The sequence below is a fragment of the Rhinolophus sinicus genome, chromosome 1 (genome assembly GCF_057876585.1).
Source record: "Rhinolophus sinicus isolate RSI-liver-muscle chromosome 1, RSI-T2T, whole genome shotgun sequence".
NCBI classification, from domain to species: Eukaryota; Metazoa; Chordata; class Mammalia; order Chiroptera; family Rhinolophidae; genus Rhinolophus; species Rhinolophus sinicus.
The window spans coordinates 17,795,130-17,817,695 of record NC_142501.1 but is presented as its reverse complement, the minus strand read 5'-3'; the positions used below and the strand labels follow the sequence as shown (position 1 = coordinate 17,817,695).

Below are 22,566 nucleotides of genomic sequence, written 5' to 3'. Positions count from 1 at the left end.
CCCCTTTTCCCCCATAAATTCTTACATTGCAATCCTAGCCCCCAAGAAGACTGTACTGGGAGATGATTAGGTCATAAGGGTGGAGCCCTCATGAATGGGATTAGTGCCCTTATAGAAGGGACCCCAGAGCGCTCTCAGCCCCTTCCTTCCACCATATGAGAACACAGCAAATGGCCACGTAGGAACCAGGAAATGGGCCCTAACTAGACACTGAATCTGCTGGTGCCTTTATCTTGGACATCTCAGCCTCTGGAACTATGAGAAATAAATTCCTGTTTTTTAAGCCACCCAGTCTGTGGTACTCTGTTTAGTAGCCCAAACAGACTAAGACACTTCCTAATGAGGGAAAGTACATGCAAAAAAAAAGGTTGAAAGTATGTGGAATAGGAGTTGCTCACTTCAAAAATGAAGACATTTTTAATAAGCAAAGTATGCAGGTGAAACAAAGGGAAAAGTCACCAGCTCCTAATGGAACCAGATCAGAGCAATTTACGTGATTTGCACAAAGTATGACTCAGGCTGATGCCCAGCTGCTTCCTGAGGAGTGAAGAGTTGACCAGAGTGCCTGCGTTTTCCTTCATTTTTATTACTTGTTCATAATACTCAATTGCTTGCTTGCTTTGGTTCTAGAAAAGAGAAATTTAGTTAGTTTTGCATTGAAAAAGCATTGCAGTCATTCATTCATTCATTCATTCATTCATTCAACATACATTTACTGAATGCTGGTGCTAGGGCTGAGGTGCAAAGATGAGTAAGACTAATCCTTCCCCTCAGAGAATTTCCTGAGGTAGGAGGAGAGATTGGAGACTGAATCCGAGGACCGACCGCTCATGATGGGCATTGAGTGTAAATCTAAGGGTTTGGGACTTTAATATCAAAGAGTGTTCATTAAAAGAATGATGGGACCCTATTTGCATTCTAGAAAATTCTCCTGAGTGGACGTGTGGAGGATAAACTGAAGCAGGTGAGGCTACAGGCAGGGAGACCAGTTGGTCCAGAGGAAGAATGCTGATGTGAAGGGAGACCCGCTGAGGTTTGGTGTCACATTGAATGCTGTGGCCCTAGTGCTGGGAGCACTGGGGCATCTCCACGAGCAATAAAATGACATGGTTAGGATCCTGAGCTGTAAAGTCAGGCGGGCCTGGACGTGACAGCACAGCTGGGCACAGAGGCTCTGCAATCCAACTTCCCAGGTGCTAATCCTGGCTCTGCCATTTCAAAGCTGGGCAGGTGTCTTCATCTCCTAAACTTCAGTGTTCTCATGTTCAAAATGAAGATGATAGCGTTATGGTGAGGATTAAATGAGAAAATGTATAATGAATTTAGTATAGTGACTGATGATAAATGTCCTGAAGATGTACCATTAAGATAATACTATATTTTCGGCACTGGGTAAGATGGGAAAAGCCTTTTGTCAGGAGAAGGGGATGGATGAGTCCTGTCTTCAGAATGGAGACTCTGGATCACCCAAATACTCTGGAATACCCAAATGGAGATGTTCAATAGGCAGATGGGTGCACATATGTGCAGCTGATGACAGAGGTCTGAGAAGATGGAGACAAGAAGCCATCACCACCCAGAATGATGGCTGAAGCCCTACACAGGTGTGGTGAAGGTGCTAAGACCGAGACAAGCGTAGAGTCCGAGAACTGAACCCAAGAGAACACCACCATTGGACAAGAGTCAGGGAGAGAAAGAGGAAACCCACGAACGAAACCAAGAGGGCATAACCAGAGAAGATAACCATGGGGGTGGGGACATCTCAGAAGCAAAGGGAATGTTGCTTCAGGAAGGGAGCGCCTGACACTGTCAAACACTGACGCAGGTGAGGACCAACAAGACCAAAGTACAGACACGCATTTAGGATGTCCCTGGTGACTTCCACAGGAGAAGAAAACGGGGTCAGTGGGGGTAGAAGTCAAACGACAGTAAATGAGAAGCGAGGAAGAAAAGAAACTTGTCTGTGAAGTGACAGCTGCTAATGCAGGCACACAAAGTTGAGAAAGAGTAGATGACATTTATTTCCCTGAAAACGTACCACTGTCCCTCTTACATCAGTTTGTTCATTCTCTGTCCTGAACATTTTTCACTTTCAATTTTTTGACCTCATTTATCCATCCCCCGTCTACGAGTCAAGTAGGAAAGCAAGGGTGTCCAACCCAGACCTATCTCCCAAGCCCTGCTCTGTACATTTTTTCTAGACAAGTGAGCCTCTGCTGCATAAACAGAGGACCCTTCACAAATGTATCCTTTGATTTCACAAATAGCTGCCTGGGGCACTCACTGTGAAATAGTAGCAGGGAGAGTAATGAGACCTACTTTTTAAACCAACATGCCATTTAAATCAGGGTTTCTCAACCTGAACACCACTGACATTTGGGGCAGGATAACTCTGTGCTGTGTGTGTGTGTGTGTGGAGGGGCGGAGGAACGGGGCAGGGGGCAGTCAGTAGCAACCCCCATCAAGTTGTGACCAAAAAGGTCTCCAGCACTGTCCAATATTCCCTGGGGGACAAAACTGCCTCCCAGTTGAAAAGCACTATATTAAAATTGTAAAACAACCTAAGCTGAAGAAAGTCGAGTCCAGAACGTATGCGTCACAAATAATAAGATCTTTCCCCTGAAGAATGGGAGACACATGTTTCAAAGAAGTCATTACTGCCTTATGAAACCGTTTTAGAACCTCTCTTTTGGAAGCGCCCTCAGAGCCCCAAGAAAATTCGTTTAGCAGTCTCTGTGGGGGCCAGTCTCAAGGAATTGTTGCAAAAACACTTCGAGAATAGAATCATAAGATTGGTGCCTCCAAAAGGAGTGCTCCAAAGTGGGACATTCTTTTGTACCATGGCTCCCCACACTTTTGGAACGTCTACGCTTTGGCACGCCTCCTACAAAGCCAGCTTCCTCCCTTCACGACCAGCGTATTTCACAAGCCACGCTTCCTGACAGACTGGGAGCTACGTGGGGGCAGAATCTGTACCCGCCTCACTTGTCACTTCTGCCCCAAACCCTGGCACTGTGCTCGGGCTGGGCAAGGCCCTCAGTGAATGTGAGGTAAGTGAAAGAATGAGTAAATGGTGGCAATCAGAAACTCAACACCTCCTAAAATAATTGGTGCTTCCAGACAGACACGAGTCAGTGATAGACATCGAGATTTCATGGGGGAGAAAAAAACATGTGGTGCAGGGCGAAATTCCAGTCATAATAAGACAGCAGAGAATCACTGGACTCTACTCTCCGAAAGATGAAGAGTGGTCAAAATGGCTTAAATCAAACTCTCTTATGATTTCTAAGCTAGGCCTCAGTTGCTTTATAACACATAGGTGGTAATAACAAAATAGCTACCAGTTCTTAACGTCTCACTATGTGCCACACTTTGTGTGAAGCGCTTTGTTCACTTTTGCACTTAACCCTGCTCACAGCCCCAGGAGATAGTTACTAGAATCCTCAGCAAGGAGAACTCACTGAATCAGAGGTTAACGTTCTTGCCAAGGTCACACAGTGGTCAGTGCCAAAGAACTTTAAATCTGCGTCAGCCTGAAAACAGCCGTGCTCAGTTCACTACTCCATGCTACCTTCTGAGGAGATGAAATATCTGCAAATTCAAATTGATGCACTTGTCACATTTATTATACACCTGTGGGTTGTCATATGCCATGGAGGACACAAAAGTTGGTACATAAGCATAGTCTCTGCCGTAAAGGGACTTGCAATATTGAATCTTACAAGTCTCTTTACACAGAATTCCTTCTATAGAGAGAGATGTGGGCCAATGGGCTGGAGGCAGTGTTTTATGAAAATTTGAAAGTCTTTGCTTGAAAAGAAAGACAGTTTTGTCTTGGGTTGTGCTATCCTTGGTCCACAAATTATACTAAAATTAGTGAAAATTTATAATTGTCTTAAAGGGCAGTTAAACGTCATCCTAAACATCACCTTAAGCATAGTTAGTAGTTATAGGCTATGAGTAAAACTTTCATTGCATTCAACAAAGTGAAACGTTCATAGTTCAGGGAAAATAAATTAATATAAAGACAAGATAATCAATCAACCTTCCCTAACATCTTTATGAAAATTATAGCCAACTTTTTAACCAGTCTTTTATTAATTCACTCCAATCCACTACTCAACTTCCCCTTTTGCTTTATGAACATTCCTTTTTCTCCCCAAATGATACCAATTAGTATTCATTCATTCTACAGTGACTCCCATCTATCTACTGCTTCTCGTCATTAATATCCATTGTGGGCCTTAATTAAAATCATCACTTCCTCACTGATAAATATAATTAATTGATTCCTTGATTTGTGAACTAAATTGTAAAGGAACAAATGTAAAGGATATTTGAAACTATCCAACACAAAGGGAATATCATTTGAAGGATTTAAAATTATTACCCACATTATCTGTCCTAACAGGTTCTCAACACTCAAGAACAACTCTTCAGTTTCATTGGTCTTGCCCATAAGCTTCAAAAATCTTCCAGTGAAGAACATTAATTGGCATTTGTCTGTGGCAGTATCCTCTGAAAGCCTGCATTCCAGCACTAGAATGGGAAGAACAGCAAATAATCCTGAAGCATATTTGGAAAGGAACAAAGAGCTCCCATTACATACAGGAGTTAAATACATGATCTGCATTTCAGTGTTTCTCTCTCAAGGGATCAGCATTTTGCTTTTTGTTCAGGTTTATATACATTACCAAGTATTCTAAACTACGACATGAAAAATAACTCTAGAGGTTTTAAATAATCTTGGTATGTAAATTTTGAAAACCAGAGAGTCAAAGAACAGTATTTCTATAACTCAATCCGTATAGTGCTATAATTTGTATTTAGGGGTGATTTTCAGGCAAGAAGAAAAAGGTGTTTAAATTCCTTACACAATTCTGCCCTCTGTTGCCAACTATCTTGAATTACTGAACAGAAAGAACAGAATGTTATAAGAACAAAATAAGGAGCATGCCGTGTGTGTGTGTGTGTGTGTGTGTGTGTGTGTGTGTGTATAGTTACACCTTACTAGACACAAATGAAAATATACAGAAATTATTTAAACTTGAAGACCGAATTTAATACATAGTATTGCAGTCATTATTTTCAGAATTTCTCTTTCCAGACATGCCAATATCTACACGTCTACATTTGTCTGTTACATTTCAGATTATTGTGCCTAAGGTGTTTGACACAGATATGTTCCCTGTCCCTCACCCGCTCCTTTGCACGGGCTGTAGGCCACCCAGACCTTAACTACCCCCCTGCTTTCTTTCTGCCAACCTTTCTGTGGGTCACCATTCAGGCACAGAGTAAACAGTCATCGAGCATCTATGTGTCAGGCAGCATTCTAGGCTCTGAACGCCAAGCATAGCACGTGGAGTTGTAGCCCTCAGCACTGCAAGGAGGCCTGGTGGCTTTGAACCACAGCTATTGTGCCTCAAGTTGGAGAGCAAACACTAAATCAGAGCCAAGGGAGAGAGAGCACTGAGGGCCAGAGTCCAAGCCGTTTGTCCACAGGCGCCGTCGGAGCAAAGGGGCCTGAGGTGGGTACGAAAACTGAGGGACCAAGCCACGCGACAGGGAACCTAGGAACTATAAGCAGCTGCTCGGAGAAGGCAGATGAGGGTGGTCTGGACAAACAGCCGGGGGATGGGCTCCTGCCCAGGGAGGGGCCTTTGCACTTTCCAGGAGGATTACTGGGTTCAGATTCCTGTCAGGGTCTCAGGTTGGAAAGGACAATGTCCATCATCGTGTTTAATGCTCAATTCAACAGTCTATGTGCTTCAAGAAATATTCATCCGTGAATCCTGCCTCCCACTGACTACACCCTCATGTTCACTCAGTGCCAACACATAGTTGGAATAGACAAGAAACTAAATTTTCTCATTATAAAATAATATGTGTACGTTACAGAAAAATTGAAAAATGCAGAAAAGTGCAAAGAAAAATCCCTCATAATTGCTTCATTCAAAGATACTCTCTGTTAACATGCTGTTGTACGTGCTTCTGATCTTTTGTGTGTCCCCATTGTCATTTTTTGTTAACTTAAAATTGGTATCATCCATAAGTTTAATACGTGCTTTTTACTTCCATATTCAACAAATATTTATATGTCGGTACTGTGTTACTTGTTGACTATCTATTGAATATAATATTCGTGCTTCCAGACCTCATAGAGCTTATAGCCTATTGGGAAACATATTGTATTGTAAATATTTTTCCATATCCTTAAGAATTGTTTGAGAATTCACATATTTATGACTGGATTGTATCCCATTTTACAGATTATCATAAGTCAATGTTTCAGTATTATAAAATGTCATCCAGTGAGAATTATTGGCAGAAATCTTTTTAAACATCCCTAATTATTTCCTTAGAGAAACTGTTAGAAATTGAACGACCTACAGGATATTAATATTTTTACAACTTTAGAAAATCAGGGGTGTCCAAACTTTTTTCAATGTTTTTTACCAAGGACCATATGCGGTAAAATACACAAACAGCCGAGCCACTCACTCGAGGTGAAGTACGTATTGCCTCACCTGATTTATTTAAGTAAACTAAATATATTTTTGAACTTTGCTGCGGGCCAATTAAAAATGGATTGCAGGCCGCAGTCGGCCTGCAGGCTGCAGTTTGGACACCCCTGCTTTAGATATACATTGCCAAATTGCTACCCAGAAAGACTATCTCAATATAAACTCTTACTGTACCATGAAACAGTATTAATATCTATTTCCTCACACCTTTACCAATATTATTGTTTTTATAACTCATTATATAAAAAAATAATTGTCAGTTTGGTAACTGAAAAACAGCATCTTGTTATTTTAATTTCCATTTCTTTGATTACTAGTGAAACAGAATACTGTATTGATTAACAATTTATATGTTCTTCATCAACTCTGAACGCCACCAACTGCAAGTGCATCTCTATTTCAGAAATGGGATGTTTGGAGAAAGCCTGCTTTGTAGAACCAATGAAATCCAGTATTTATTCTTTAATGAATCCATTCCTGCACCAATCATTTACTGAGCACCTTGAGTACCTGCTGTGGGCCAGGCACTGTCCTGGGCACAGTACATACAGGATGAACCCAAACAGACCTGGGCTAGGGAGACAGGCCATCATATAATCACACAAATAAATATAAATTCATACTATGAAAAGAACCATGAAAGTGGTGGTGATATGAACTGAGGAAAGCTTTTCGTGGAAATGAAAATTGATTTGAGAGTTTTAAAAAAGAATAGAAGGTTTTGTGGCAAAATGAGGGTGGGAGGGTGCTGCCAGTGAAAAGATGCGGCTAGGATATCCCCACTCACCCCTTCTATTCAACATCATCCTGGGAGTCCTAACTAGTGCACAAAGACAGGAAATGGAGATAAAAGATATATTGGGAAAGGAAAAATAAAACAGTCTTTGTCCACAAACAATGTGATTGTCAATGTAGAAAATAAAAAAAAAAAAAGAAAATCAACAAAAAACTCCTGAAACCAATAAGCAATTATAGCAAGGTTACAAGGTTAATACACGAAAGCTAATTGCTCTCCTATGTACCAGCAATGAATAATTGGAATTAGAAATTTAAAACACAATATCATTTATCATAGCACCCAAAAAATAAAATACTTAGGTATAAGTCTAACAAAATATATACAGTATCTGGGGGCTGGCCCGATGGCTCAGGCAGCTAGAGCTGCGTGCTCCTAACTCCGAAGGCTGCCAGTTCGATTCCCACATGGGCCGGTGGGCTCTCAACCACAAGGTTGCCAGTTCAATTCCTCAAGTCCCACAAGGGATGGTGGGCTGTGCCCCCTGCAACTAGCAATGGCAACTGGACCTGGAGCTGAGCTGCGCCCTCCACAACTAAGACTGAAGGGACAACAACTTGACTTGGAAAAAAGTCTTGGAAGTACACACTGTTCCCCAATAAAGTCCTGTTCCCCTTCCCCAATAAAATCTTTATATATATATATATATATATATATATATATATATATATATATATATGAATATATGAATATATCGAAGAAGATTTAAAGAAATAGCAGGATATTCCATGTTGATAGATGGAAGAGTCAACGTTGCTAAAACACTTGAGCTATAGATTCAAGGCACTCTCAATAAAAATCCTCCATGGATGTTCAGCTGATCTTTGACAGAGTGGCAATGACAATGCAATAGAGATAGTCTAATTAGCAAATGGTCCTGCAACAATTAGACATCCATATGCAAAAAAATTTTTTTAAAAGAACCTGGATTTACTCAAAATGGATCATAAATCCAAATATAAAATGAAATACTATAAAACTAGTTAGACTTAAATTAGACTTTTTTTTAATTAAAAATGTCTGCTCTGGGGGCGTCTGGATGGCTCAGTTGGTTAGAGTGCAAGCTCTGAACCGGTTCCATTCCAACATGGGCCAGTGAGCTGTGCCCTCCGTAACTAGATTGAAGACAACAACTTGGAGCTGTTGGGCCCTGGAAAAACACACTGTTCCCCAATATTCCTCAATTTAAAAAAAAAGTCTGCTGTGTGAAAAGCACTATTATGAGAATGAAAAGACAAACCACATTTTGGGAGAAAATGTTTGTAAAATATATGTCTAATAACCAATTTATATCAAAATATACAAAGAACTTTTAAAAATCAACAATTGGATATGTAAAGATGCTCAACTTTGTCATTAAGGAATTGCAAATTAAAACAACAATAAGATACCACTACACACCTATTAGAATGGCCAAAACAATAAAACTGACACCACCAAATGCTAGTAAGGATGCAGAACAACAGGAACTCTCTCATTCATTGCTGGTGGGATTGCAAAATGGTACAGCCCTTTGAAGACAGTCTTACCATACGATCCAGCAATCATGCTCCTAGGTATTTCCCCACTGATTTAAAAACTTATGTACAAACAACAACAACAAAAAGCAAAAAAAAAAAAACAACCATTTATGTACACATAAAAATTTGCATGCAAACATTTATAGCACCTTTATTCATAATCACCAAAAACTGGAAGCAACCAAAACGTCCTTCAATAGGTGAATAGATAAACTGTGATACATTCACATAATGGAATATTATTTGGCAATAAAAAGAACTGAGGTATCAGGCCATGAAAAGCACAGAAGAATCTTAAATGCTTATTAGTAATCTTCACAACTGTATACAACAGTCCTGACAGCTTAGAGAAAGCCAGTGGTAGAAGAAGTGGACAAGTTTGAGAAAAAAATGTCAGGGCTCAGCGATGAAATGGGGAGGGAGTTAAGGAGAGAAAAGTGTCAAGGATTACTCCAAGGTAGTAAATGGAGAGACGGTCCCTGGAAGAGAACCCGATTGTGGAGGGATGTCTGTGAGTTCAATTTTACACGTGTTGGGTTTGAGATGCTTTGGAGACATCATCCAAGTAGAGAGTTAAGTAGGCAGTTGGATATATGGTTCTGTGGCTGGAGAAATAAATGTGAATCACGTGTATATGGACAATTACTACGGCCATGGACATAGGCTTATGGTAAAATTAAACCATGAGAGGAGAAGAGTCTTAAGGAAGCCAGATAGAAGAGGAGGAACTAACAAAATAGACAGATAAGGAGCAGCCGGAAAGATGCGAGATGAACAGGGGAGTGTGTATCAGCAAAGCCAAGAGACCACAGTGTTTGGAAGGAGAGGGCACGGTCAAAAATATCCACTGATGTTAACAAGTAAAGTCGGGCAAAGACAGAAAATGTTCTTTGGATGCCTGCTCATGATCTTGCTTGTTTTTATGGAAGTGTTCATCATTTTCTTATTGATTTTTAAGAGCATTTTATATATTAGAAATATTAATCCTTTGTCAGTTATGTATATTACAAATATTTTACCTAATTACTCACTTGCCTTTTGTTTCTGGTTTTTCTCAGTTGTTTTGTGTTATTTTGTTTTACATATAGAAATTCCATGTTTATTTAGACACATTTATGAATTATCTTCTTCGTGATTTACACTTTTGTTTTCTTGCTTAGACTCATCTACATGTTCTTATAATTTTTTAATATAAAATTTCATTATCTTGTATTTAACTCTTATCCTTCTGGATTTTGGTATAATGTTTCTGGTAACTTTTTTTTTTACCAAATAGTGGGCCATTATCACAATAGTACTTATTTATTTATTCCATAATCCATACGATTTGAAAATCTTTTATCACTTACTAATTTTTTATATCTATACCTAAATCTGTGTCTGAGCTTTCTACTTTGTTCCACTGAGCTATCTATTTTTGTTCCTAGTAGTATTTTTTAAATTATTATAGCTTCATAATAGGTTTAAATAACTTGATATTCAAATTGCCCTCATTATTTTAAATTGTTATTCTCACATATATTTTTCTCTAAGAACTTTAGAATCACTTTGAAAATTTAGAAGTATTTTAATTCCATTGGAATATCAATTAGAATTGTCTTATGTCCATACATCAATTGGAGAAGAATAGTTAGCTTGACGACATTGAGTTGCCCCATCCAAGAATATGGTTTGTCTCTCTACATGTTGAAAGCTTATTTTCTGTAATTCTGAAAATTTTACAAAACTAAATATCCTACACACTTTTTGTTAAATTTATTCTTAGGTGTTTCATATTTTCTGTGGCCACTGTGAATGTGTCTTTTTATTTTTCTGTAGAGCTATTTTTTAAAAATTTAATAAACCATTTTGTTCCATTTACCAAAAATATTTAGAGGTTTCTGAAGGTATCAAGGGCAAAGCTTCATTACATTAGTCATGAAAAGTTGGTATTGTCGCATTTACTAGAACCTTCTGACAAGATTCTATAATACAATGCATTTGTCCTTTGCCCTAATAAGCCTGCCCCTTAAAGACAAGATGATTCTCCCTACACCACATCGGCGATCTGGAGGGCAGCCAGCCATCTGCCAAGATGGAGCTACGCTGGGACCTATCCTTCTGCCACATCTGTTCTTAGTCTGTCTCTTCACATCTTCGACATTGTCCAAAAAAAATGAGTGTAGCCAGAAATGGGTTTTCCTCACTTTCACGTGACCCAGGGCTCTAGCCAAACACAGGAGTATCGCGTCACAGATAATCTACAAAAACTGATTTGACCACAAAAGTTGTCCTCTAGGCTCAAAGATCTCTCTACTGGCCATCAATCAGAAATGCCGCTTCCCCAGGTGCTTCCCGCAAGGAGGGGCAGCTCCAGCGCCAGGAAGCACCAGGGAGTAGTGAGTTCCAGACTTGGAACTGTGCATCCTTCCATCAACGTAACAAGTTAGGCTGCTTGTTCCCGTCGCAGCCACCAAGGGGAGCCAAACCACACAGTCCGGAGGGAGGAACCGAGAAGCTGGGCGTGTGCTGCATCCTGGACCAACAGCCTCGTGCAGGCGGCGCTACATCAGACTCGTCCACTCCGCTATCACACTAAACAGACTGGGTACCCCCGGAAAACTCTCACTACCTTTCCAGAAGCAGGCAGGGGTCAAAAGTGTAAGTAGTCCATTTACCTTTCAGAACAGAATGGGGATAATGAAGAATGAGCCTCAAAAGGAAATTCTTAGTCATCCCGTGTGGGGAGGGAGGCTAGCCACTGCGGTTGGGAGGACGCTGTCACCGTCCCCATATATTGGGGCTGTCTTTCTGCTTTGAAGCATGCCTGCCCGGAAAGCGTCTCTGCACCCGACAGCGGGGTCTGGCCCTCCCCTCCTCAAAACTCTTTCCACTGGTGGATTTGGGGAAAGGAATTTGTCCATCATCCACTTCCTGGCCAGGCTAGCCCTGCTTCAGGGGATGCTGGCTCTGCTGTGCTCTCTGCCTTAAACTTCCAGCTCCCACCTGCGCCCCTTGTCTCACCTGGGCTTGCGCTTCCGGTGCGGCTTCCTGAGGCTATTTGCTGTCCCCTCTCTGATTCATACTGCCTTAAAGATGGAACTCTGTGGATTCTCCTTCATGCTCCCAAACAATTTATTACAGAATTTTGCTTAAAATGTAGGGGTGTCAGGGGGGGTTCAACACAACACAGATTAGAAAATCATTTAAAATGGAATAGTAGACAGTTAATTAAATACATTTAATTGACACCCATTGTCGTGCGGGAGACCCTGCTCGCCACGCCATTTTTCAGGCGGGGTGGCCTGTGGGGTCTCTGCTCCCGCTCCCCACACAAGAACGCAGGATATGGTGAGGCCAAAAAGGAAAACCCAGGGAGCCATAGGTAGGGGAGCCATACCACCACAGTCTCACTGGAGGCTGGGCCCACTGGACGCTGACCTGCCGTCAGCCTTTCCGCCAACCGACCGACCGACCGAGGACTCTCCTCCACTCTCTCGACTCTGTTCCTCTCCTCTCCTCCGCTCTCCTCGGTTCTGCTCGGCTCCTCGGCAGTCCTCGGCTCTCCTCCGTAGCCGCAGCAGTTATACCAGCGGCCAATCGGCCAACCGGCCACAGCCGACAGCCAATCAGCCACAGCCGAGCCAGCACCTCTCCACGTGAGGCCCAGAGCCTGTAAACTACTCTCTGGGGCTCTGTCCCCACACCCATCCTCACTTTGGGAATTTCTAACTCCTTAGTCTCCTGGTTTTCCTCCCACCTGTCTAACCCCTCCTTCTCTTCCTCTTTCTTCACCATCCTCTGCTCATCCCTTGGAGCACTCTCCTAGGCCCACCTCTCTTCTTCCTGTTCCTAAACGCTCTCATTTTCTCTCCTGGCTTCAGTCCCCACAGGATGTATGGATCCCTGACCCAGCTATCTTTCTCTGAGCCCAGAGAGTATCTCCCCCTCATATTCTAGTCACTCCAGACTCAACATGGCTTCCGTCCCCTAAACCTGCTCCTTTGTTAGATGGCAATAGGTAACATGCTTACAGAATCACCAGAAAGGCCCTATGGATATCTCCAGCCTAATTCAAAGGGACACATTCTGAACCAGGCTCGTGTATACCAGAAAATCCTGAAATTTTACACCCTGAAACAGGTGATTTCCTCCCACTTTCAACCCCCAGCCCCCAGCCCCTTCCATCATGTTATGACATACCCATGTTATGACAAGCAGTTGTGGCATTATCAGGAAGGACGCTTACACCACCTTGGAGATCTAATCTTCCTCTGGTTAGCTATCAGCTTCCTCTGACATACGGAACTCCCCTCACCCCATCTCTCACCCCCTATCTCCTTCCTCTGCCCTATGTCCCTAAGCACTGACACATTTCCAGATGGATCCGGGCTTTATTCAACACACTGGTATCCTTAGAAGTATCGCTTGGGTACTTCCCCATGGAGGATTAGAGGATCAGACAAATTCCAAAATTACATAAGTAATGCATGGTAATAAGAATAAAGGTAAAAGTTACATGGTTAAGTTACCAAAAGGGATGGAGGTATGTATAGCCCGAATCCATTCCTAACTATCTGGGAGACCTTGGGCAACTCACCTCACCTCTCTGAGACTCAGTTCCCTTAATTTCAATCAAGATAGTAGTAGTATTATAGAGGTTTTATAAGAATTAAACAAAATAATACATATAAAGTACTTGACTTAGAGCTTGGCATATGACAAATGCTCAAAAATCTGTTATTATGGTCACCAGACTGTAAGCCCCATGAAGTTGGGGATTCTGTTGGCCTAGTTCACTGCTATGTCAGCAGTGCTGGTGAGTCTGTGGCCAAGGGAAGGTGCACAGTTTCTATTTGTTGGAAAAATGAATGAAGGTTATTACTGTTTAATAAGCCAGGAAATACAGGATGAGAGAGAGAGAGAGACATCTCTTCAGTCCTAGCCCATCTTAAACCTGATATGGCCAATCCTAAACAACTCTACCCACAATATTGGACCCCAGATCTTGGATTCAGGGAGAATTAAGCTGTGAACCAGCAAAGGGTAAAAGAAGTAATTTGAGAGGATCAACTTTCAAGCTGTGATTAAGTGACATGGTAGAAGCAACCCAAAATTACAAGTACAATCAACTACCTAGTATTCTAAAAGCATTTTACAACATACAACCTGTCTTGCTTTTTATTTTTCAAAAGCAATATTTTCTATAGAAATGTATGCATATTAGAATCTAGAAAATCAAGTTACGCAAAGAAGCTTTAATGGATTAAGTCGCTCAAGTGCATTAAGATTCTGTTAGAATCATTTGGAGTAATTATGTTTATCAAATACAGAGGGTGCCAAAAAAAAGTAGACACATTTTAAGAAAGGAAAAAACTGTATTAAAATTGTAATACTCAATATATACCAATAAAAAAAGATGAACACAAGTTACGTTTGACTTCTCCAATTACAAGAGGTGCTCAAAGTGGTTAGCATCGGCGTAATTTTAATACAGTTTTTCCTTTTCTTAAAACGTGTATATATTTGTTTGGCACCCTCTGCATGTGTCGACTGCAGATCATGTGAAAGGTTCTGTGCTAGATCCCTTGGAGACAGAGGAGACAGAATGATCCGTAATATAAAGTCAAGGCATTAAGGGAAATGGAAATTAAGGTGTATACAAATAACCCCTTTCCAAGGCAGAATATGAGTCTAAAGGCTACTGGAGTTTGATGCAGAACCATCACAATGAAGAACAGCTTCATGCAGAAGATATCTGAGATGAGCCTTGAAGAATGCAGAGGTGGAGATAAGGGCAAGGCTATCTCAAACTAGAGAGGGCATAGGTGCAGCCCTGGCAGTAGGGAAGTACGTGAACTTTCGGAAACAGGAAGTTGTTCAGAGCAGTGGAACTCACCAGGAGCACCCCAGGAATTCTGGACATCGTACAACACAGGACAGTCCCACACAATGAAGCTCTGTCCCGGGGGTGGGGGTGGGGGTGGCTATCTGACTTTCAAATGTTCTGTCACTCACATAGGGGGGGTGGGGGCGGGGGAGACTTTGTAATTACCTAACCTAGACACCAACTCCATTTTACATGTAAACACAAAGGTTTTTTGGGTTTTTTGCATGGGTTAAAAACATTGAATTTTCTAGGAATGCAACTGCCATATGAACTGATAGGAGATTATTATTTCATCTTAAATGATACCAAGATTTGCTCACCATTTCATAAAATCACAACCCTGATGGTAATATTTCTCAATGTTTGAGCCTTGAATACAGAATACCCACTTCAGTCTATACTCCTAGCTATCGCTTTCATGGTCGTTTTCCATATAGAAACAGGCACATGCCTACTCCACTGTGTCTCCTAACTGAATCATGTCTGAGCAATTACATGTTAAAATACATATTATTTTATAATAAATTACTTTTCTATCTTCATCTGTTTTTTATATTAAAGTCTTATATTGACATTTACAGATTTTATATCAGAAAATGACCATAAAATCAATGGCTTGAAAGTTATATATGAATGTGAGACATAGAGGAGGAGAAGGTATCAAAAAAGATAGTCTGAGCTTGGTCACGCAATAAAAAATATGTTTCAAGAATGGAGAGAGAGACACACTCCCTGACTTCAGCTTGTACTACAGGGCAACAAGAACCAAAACAGTATGACACTGGCAGAAAAACAGACACACAGACCAATGAAATAGAATTGAAAACCCAGAAATAAGCCCACGTAAATATGGACAGATAATTTTTGACAAAAGAGCCAAAAACATACAATGGAGAAAAGACACTCTCTTCAATAAATGGTGCTGGGAGAATTGGAAAGCCACGTGCAAAAGAATGAAACTGGACTGCTATCTGTCACCGTGTACCAAAATTAACTCAAAATGGATCAAAGATCTAAACATCAGACCTGAAACAATAAACTGCATAGAAGAAAACATAGGTACTAAATTTATGGACTTTGGGTTCAAAAAGGATTTTATGAATTTGACCTCAAAGGCAAGGGAAGTAAAAGCTAAAATAAATGAATGGGATTATACCAAACTAAAAAGCTTCTGCACAGCAAAAGAAACCATCAACAAAATAAAGAAGCAACCAACTGAATGGGAGAAGATTTTTGCAAACAACGCCTCCAATAAGGAGCTAATATCTAAAATATATTATAAGGAACTCACACAACTCAACAACAAAAAAAAACAAACAATCCAATTAAAAAGTGGGCAGAGGACCTGAAGAGACATTTCTCCAAAGAGGACATACAAATGGCCAACATACATATGAAAAGATGCTCAACATCACTGATCATCAGAGAAATGCAAATAAAAACCACAGTGAGATATCACCTCACCCCAGTCAGAATGGCTATCATCAACAAGACAAATAGTAACAAGTGTTGGAGAGGCTGTGGAGAAAAAGCAACCCTCATACACTGTTGGTGGGAATACAGACTGGTGCAGCCGTTATGGAAGGCAGTGTGGAGGTTCCTCAAAAAATTAAGAACAGGGATGCCGGATTGCTCAGCTGGTTAGAGCATGAGCTCTTAACAACAAGGTTGCCGTTCGATTCCCACATGGGATGGTGGGCTGTGCCCCCTGCAACTAGAATGAAAACAGCGACTGGACTTGGAGCTGAGCTGCACCCTCCACAACTAGATTGAAGGACACGACTTGACTTGGAGTTGATGGGTCCTGCCTGGGAAAAACACAGTTACCCAATAAAATTTTAAAAAATAATAACTAATAAACTTAATAATTATTATTTTTTTAAAGTTAAGAATAGAATTACCATATGACCCAGCAATCCCTCTCCTGGGTATCTACCCAAAAATCTGAAAACATTTATACATAAAGACATATGTGCTCCAATGTTCACTGCAGCTTTATTTACGGTGGCCAAGACATGGAAACAACCGAAGTGTCCTTTGATAGATGACTGGATAAAGAAGTTGTGGTATATATACACAATGGAATACTATTTGGCCATAAGAAAAGATAAAATAGTACCATTTGCGACAACATGGATGGAACTTGAGATTATTATGCTAAGCGAAATAAGTCAGACAGAAAGTCAAGAACCATATGATTTCACTGATATATGGTACATAAAACTGAAAACAACAAAGGAACAAGACAAACAAATGAAAAAACAAAAATTCATAGACACAGACAATAGTTTAGTCGTTACCAGAGGGTAAGGGGCACGGGAGGTGGTAGATGAGGGTAAAGGGGATCAAACATATGGTGATGGAAGGAAAACTGAGTCTGGATGGTGAACACACAATGTGATATATAGATGACGTATTGCAGAATTGTACACCTGAAACCTATGTAACTTGACTAACCATTGTCATCCCCAATAAACTTAAATTTAAAAAAATAGAATGGGGAGAGAAAACTTGATCTTGATGCTTCATCCTTGGAGTAGTTTTTTGTTTTGTTTTTTTAATGCTTTAAAATATGGGCAATGTTGAGATTTCGGGTCATAAATGACAGAATTTTAGAGCAGAAAGGATTCTTAGAAATCATTTAGTCTAGTCCAAACCCCTCATTTTGCACATGAGGAAGCTGAGGCCCAGAGAAGTGAAGAGACTTGAACACACAGATCTTCAGGAGCTTCTAAAATGCTTATTTTTCTAACAGTCTTTCTTAAAATAACAAGTAATCATTTAAAGACTGCATAGCAAGCTGTGTGGGTCACCATTTCTTGGTGTGTATGATTCATCAGCAGTCACATCTGGGAGGCATGGTTTGTTCACCTCTTTCACAAAGGTAGAGGTGACGTGACAAAACGGAGGTGAATGAACCCCAAAAAGTACACACAGCCTGACTGTCATCAAGCACAAGATCACTAATAGTAATCAAAAAATAATTCTAGGCCAAAAAGGGTAATCACGAATGATGCTTGTGGAGGTATATTTTTGTATACAAAGGAAAGCATATGTTCATGGTTATTAAAATCACATGTTGGGGGATTAGAATTATTTTTCCTCAAAGTGATGTTGAAGATAAAGTCAACATTACTAATATTGGGAAATGATACTAAACATTTCTCCTCATTCTGGCAGGACCAAACTGTCTCTACTAACTTACAATGGCCTATTACCTAATTGCAGTGGTAACATCTCAAATGTTTAAACACCCAGTTGGGATAGGCAAATTTATGGAGAGAGAAAAAATGTCAAGTGATACCATTCCAATGTAACGAAATGACTTAGTGATTGATTAACTTCTTCACTTTTTGGTGGTGGTGTCTCTCATCATTCAACGTGGATTTGTTGAGAAACTTCTATCTGCCAGGCGCTGTGCCAAGCACTGAGTATGACGGTGGCCAATAAAACAGACATGTTCCCCACACTCACAGCACTACAGAGGGAGACAATAAAACGTACAATGACAGGACCCTGTGTAAGTCACCTGCGGGACCAGGAAGACCAGCTCACAGTATGTGCACCTGGTCAAAGCTGGGGATGAGGGAGAGAGGTACCCCTCAGCTCTCTTACAGAGAGCGTGACCTTTAAATAGAACCTAAGGGATGAGAAGGATTTCACTGCGCTGAGTAAAGGGAGGGCATTCCAGCAGACGGAGCTGAGGGGATAGACATGGCGGGACAGAAGTGACTGGCTGCTCCAAGGAGACCAAAGTTGTGGACCAGAGGGTGACACAGACCCTGAAGGACACAGCCAGGCCAAGGGTGCAAGGCTTGGCACGCCCTGCCAAGGATTCCTGCTACTACTTCTGCCCATTCCATGTCACTGACATGAGTGCAGACTCTCCTGAGAGCCAGTGCTGGTGAAGGACCTGGACGGAAATCATCCAAAAGAGCGAAATGTCCCTCTGTTGGCTCAAGGGGGCAAGACAGTGCAGCAATGGGGACTAGGGCCTTCCAGCTCTACAGAGCCCTGAGCTTGAACTCCCTGACATGCCTATGTGTAGCTGTATGACCCATCTCCTTATCTGGCACAGTAATGCATTGAATGACACACTGATAAAGCCTTTAGCATAGTACCTGGAACCAGAAAGCCAGCTCAATACATGGAACTGAGTTATTCGGGGCTGCCACCTGGTCACAGGGGGCAACAGGCAAGGAAACGTGTAAGTGAGAAAGTCGGTTGTTCTACTCAGACCTTCTGAAGCATGTCGCAGAAGGGACACCAGCTGCCTGCAAGGCAGGCGACGGGCATGGGGAGTCAGGAGAGCTGGCTGTGGGCAGTTCTCATGGGCAAGATCCCTTGACCCTGGACAGCAGGGATGAGGAGAGGAGAGCAGAAATGTGACCTACACAGGAACATCCCGGCATCCCCACTAAGGAGCCCCACCCCACCCAGGGCTCACAGCCCACGCAGGAACAGCCGCTGCAGACAACTGAGGCAACCACAGGAAAACACTCTCTGCAAAGAGCTCCATGGACTGGACCTCTCAGGCCCCGCTGATCTCAGCAGTAGCTCTTCCTCCCCTGCCCACATCCACCTTGCCCGCCCCCCCCCCCCTCACCCCGCCGGAAAACCCAGCTTCCCTGCAAAGACAGCTGTGCTCACCCACCCTGGGCCCAGCCTGCCGGCCCCCCCCTCAGCTTCCTCTTCGGGTTGCAGGGACGACAGCTACCATCTCTCTTGCTTTGCCGTCCTCGTCTCCCTAGTGTAGCTGATGAATAAGACTCTCTTGTTTCCATTAGCAGTGCCCCACTCCCTGCCTCTTTAGCTCAGTGAGGCATAGCAACAACACTGTTAATGGCAACTGCCTGCCAGGTCCTCTTTTAAATTCTTCATGTGTATGATCTCTTAATCCTCACACAGCTTTCTACAGGTACTGCTAGTCCCATTCCCATTTTACAGATGAGAAATTGAGGCACAGATTGCTTAGGTAAACTGCCCAAGATCGCACAACTTGTAAGTAAGTAGCGGAACCAGAACTGAATGGGCAGGCGGGCCAAATCCAGAACCACAGCCCCTCCCCTCGGCCTCCTGCTGCTGTGAAGGGGGAGGTATGTTCTTTCCGGGATAGAAGGTGTCCTCTGGCTGCCAAGTATTCCTCGGCTGTTCCTGAATTTATTCTACTTTGTCAGCCTACAGATCTGTTTGTTAGAAAGATAGCAGCTCTTTTTATTAGGAGCTTTCAGCACCTAAAAACACATCATTAAAATAACGATTCTCTTTGGGAATAAAATCACAATTGGGCGTGTATGATTGAGTTGACATCATCAGTCTGGCCAGACTGAACACCTCTGGCATGTGCGTGAGGAGCATTAGTCGCCTTGGTAGAAAGTCACATCTGCTGCTAGTGACTGATTTCATCCACTTCGCACGCACAGAAAAATGTTCCCAGAGAGAACTCATGCCCACGTGTTCACCCTACTTACACACACTCACCACACACGCAGAAAGAACCTCAAATATCTGTCCCCTTATACAGAGATAATCCGCATCCAACAAAACTCACCCTGGGCCCCACAAACTCGCTCAGTACCCAGGGGTACACATGGGTTCAAGCCCCGGGTGAGAACAGAAGAATTCCCCAAAGCAGGCAGAGTCAGACACATACAAGCGTGTACATACACCGCAAGCACCTAACAATAGTAGCTAATTTATCAGTGCTTACTGTATGCCAACCACTGTGCTAAGTGTCCTTGTTTTCCATACTTTATCTTAAGTTATCCTCTCAGCTACCTATAAGACACTTTTCTTTTTATTATCCACATTTTATAAATGGGAAAATGGAGCCAGAGTTAAAATAACGCGTTCAAGGTCACACAGCTAAGTAGCAGTTGGGCTCCCCAGCTGCTCCTAGGACAGGGGTAGGTCTCACACAGTCACCATCACCCCCTGTACATACCTTGTATTGTAAATATCTCACGTCCAAAACAGAACTTTTAATTCTCCTCAAAACCTGCTGGCCCCGCCCCCCGGCCCCATCTCAGTGAACTGCCCTCACCATCCTTCTGGCTTCCTAAAGCCCAAAACTAGGAGTCATCCTCAGTGCTCCCCTGTCCTTCAACCCCCACATTCAATTCCTCAGCAAGTTCTCCATCCGACTAAGCCCACACCTCCACCGCTACCGCCCCCTTCACACCACCGCCATCTCTTGCTTGGGACATCGCAATAGCCTCTAACAAGTGCCCTGCCTCCATGCCACACATCAGGATGATTTTAATCGTTCAAAAATATCAATGAAACTATGTCCCTCCACTGGCCTCCCAATGCACTGTAAAAAAATAAATAAATAAACGGAGCCACTGCAAGGTGGGAGTCGGAGCCGCCATCCCAGAGGAACTGCCTTGCCCATCTTATGCCTCAAACCCTTGGAATATTAAAACAGGGCATAATAACTGTTGGACCGGGCCTGAAGCAACACTGTGTTCCAAAGAACTGTTTGCAAGGATAACAAGAAAGCAGATATTATGACTATCAGACTGATGACTACCTGACCGAAAATTAAAAACATTGCTTAGAATAAGTGTCACTGTGTTAGCTTGTCACCACCTACCCTGTTTCCCCGAAAATAAGACCTAGCCAGACAATCAGCTGTAATGAGTCTTTTGGAGCAAAAATTAATACAAGACCCGGTCTTATTTTACTATAATATGAGACCAGGTCTTATATAATATAACATAATATATAATACCAGGTCTTATATTAATTTTTGCTCCAAAAGACACATTAGAGCTGATTGTCCGGCTAGGTCTTACTTTCAGGGAAACACGGTCATAGAAATGCCTTCCTTGTACTAATGTAATTGTTCCCGTTCCCGTTCTCATAAATACCCCTTGCCTTTGCCTCCTAATCAGAACACTATTTGGGCTTCAGCCTGAATCAGTGCTTCCCAAATAGCTATTCTTTTTAATCTCCAATAAATGCTGTTGCCTTTCACTTGCTCCTCTTATTTTCAGGTTAGTAGCTCTCAATAGAAGCCCAAGCTCACATTCTGTCCTATGGAGCCCAGATACGAAGTGGCCCGGCCTTCACCTTCTGCTCCGTCTCGTACGACTCCCCTTGCAGCCCACTGGTCTTCTTTCCCTTCTATACTCACTCAACTTTGTTCCTGGCTTACAACCTGTATTACCTCAGCAGTTCCCTCGGCCTGTAATGTTTTCTTCTGATCTCCACGTGGCTGGCTCCTCCTGGGAGCGTCTGGTGGAGATGGCCGCCTGTCCTGCAAGTTCATGCTCCCCCTTCCAGAGCAGGGGTTGGCTTTCTACCCCCACCTGATTCCCAGTGTGACCATGCAGGCTCATGGTGCCCAAGTTCTTGCCAAAAGAAGAGAGTAGAAGTGCTATGTATCACTGTCAGGCCCAAACTTTAAAAGAATACGTGTGCCTTTTCCACCCTTTTTCCCCTTCCTCTTGCCAAAAGCAAAGAATTCTGAGGCCATAGGGGAAGAGTCAACCTCAAGATGAAAGGAACCTGTATCCCCAAATCACCACAGGGAGGAAAGCCACTTGTTACCTAACTAAGAACCCTGTATTCATACTGGGCTGTTCCATGAGTGAGAAGTAAACTGCATTTAATGGGATTTCTCTGATACGGCAGCTAGAGTTACTCTAACTAATACAGAGTCCCTGACCACTCAACCTAGAGAGCCACACTGTCACCTTATCACATCGCTCTGCATGACATTTATTACTGTTCCATGTGTTTCTTGTTTATTTATCTACCTTTCTCAACTGGAACATCATATCTATGGGAGCCATGACCTTATTTGCCTGACTCACTCCTGTACCCCCAGGACGGTGCCCGGCACGGAACAGG

At 42.3% G+C, this 22,566-nt stretch overlaps 1 long non-coding RNA gene across 5 annotated transcripts in view; it reads right to left on the bottom strand.

The window, feature by feature from the left end:
• Positions 1 to 394: 394 nt before the first annotated feature.
• The window catches only part of LOC109445818 (uncharacterized), a 45,060-nt gene continuing 22,888 nt past the window's right edge, over positions 395 to 22,566 (bottom strand). For 3 of the 5 annotated variants that reach the window (XR_016020852.1, XR_012494077.2, XR_012494073.2), the window contains 3 exons: positions 4,395 to 4,539; positions 3,462 to 3,591; positions 395 to 626 (listed from right to left, as the gene is read on the bottom strand). This is a non-coding gene — a long non-coding RNA (uncharacterized LOC109445818). The remainder of the gene's footprint in view (positions 627 to 3,461; positions 3,592 to 4,394; positions 4,540 to 22,566) is intronic. The other 2 variants (XR_012494074.2, XR_012494076.2) reach the window with 2 other exon arrangements.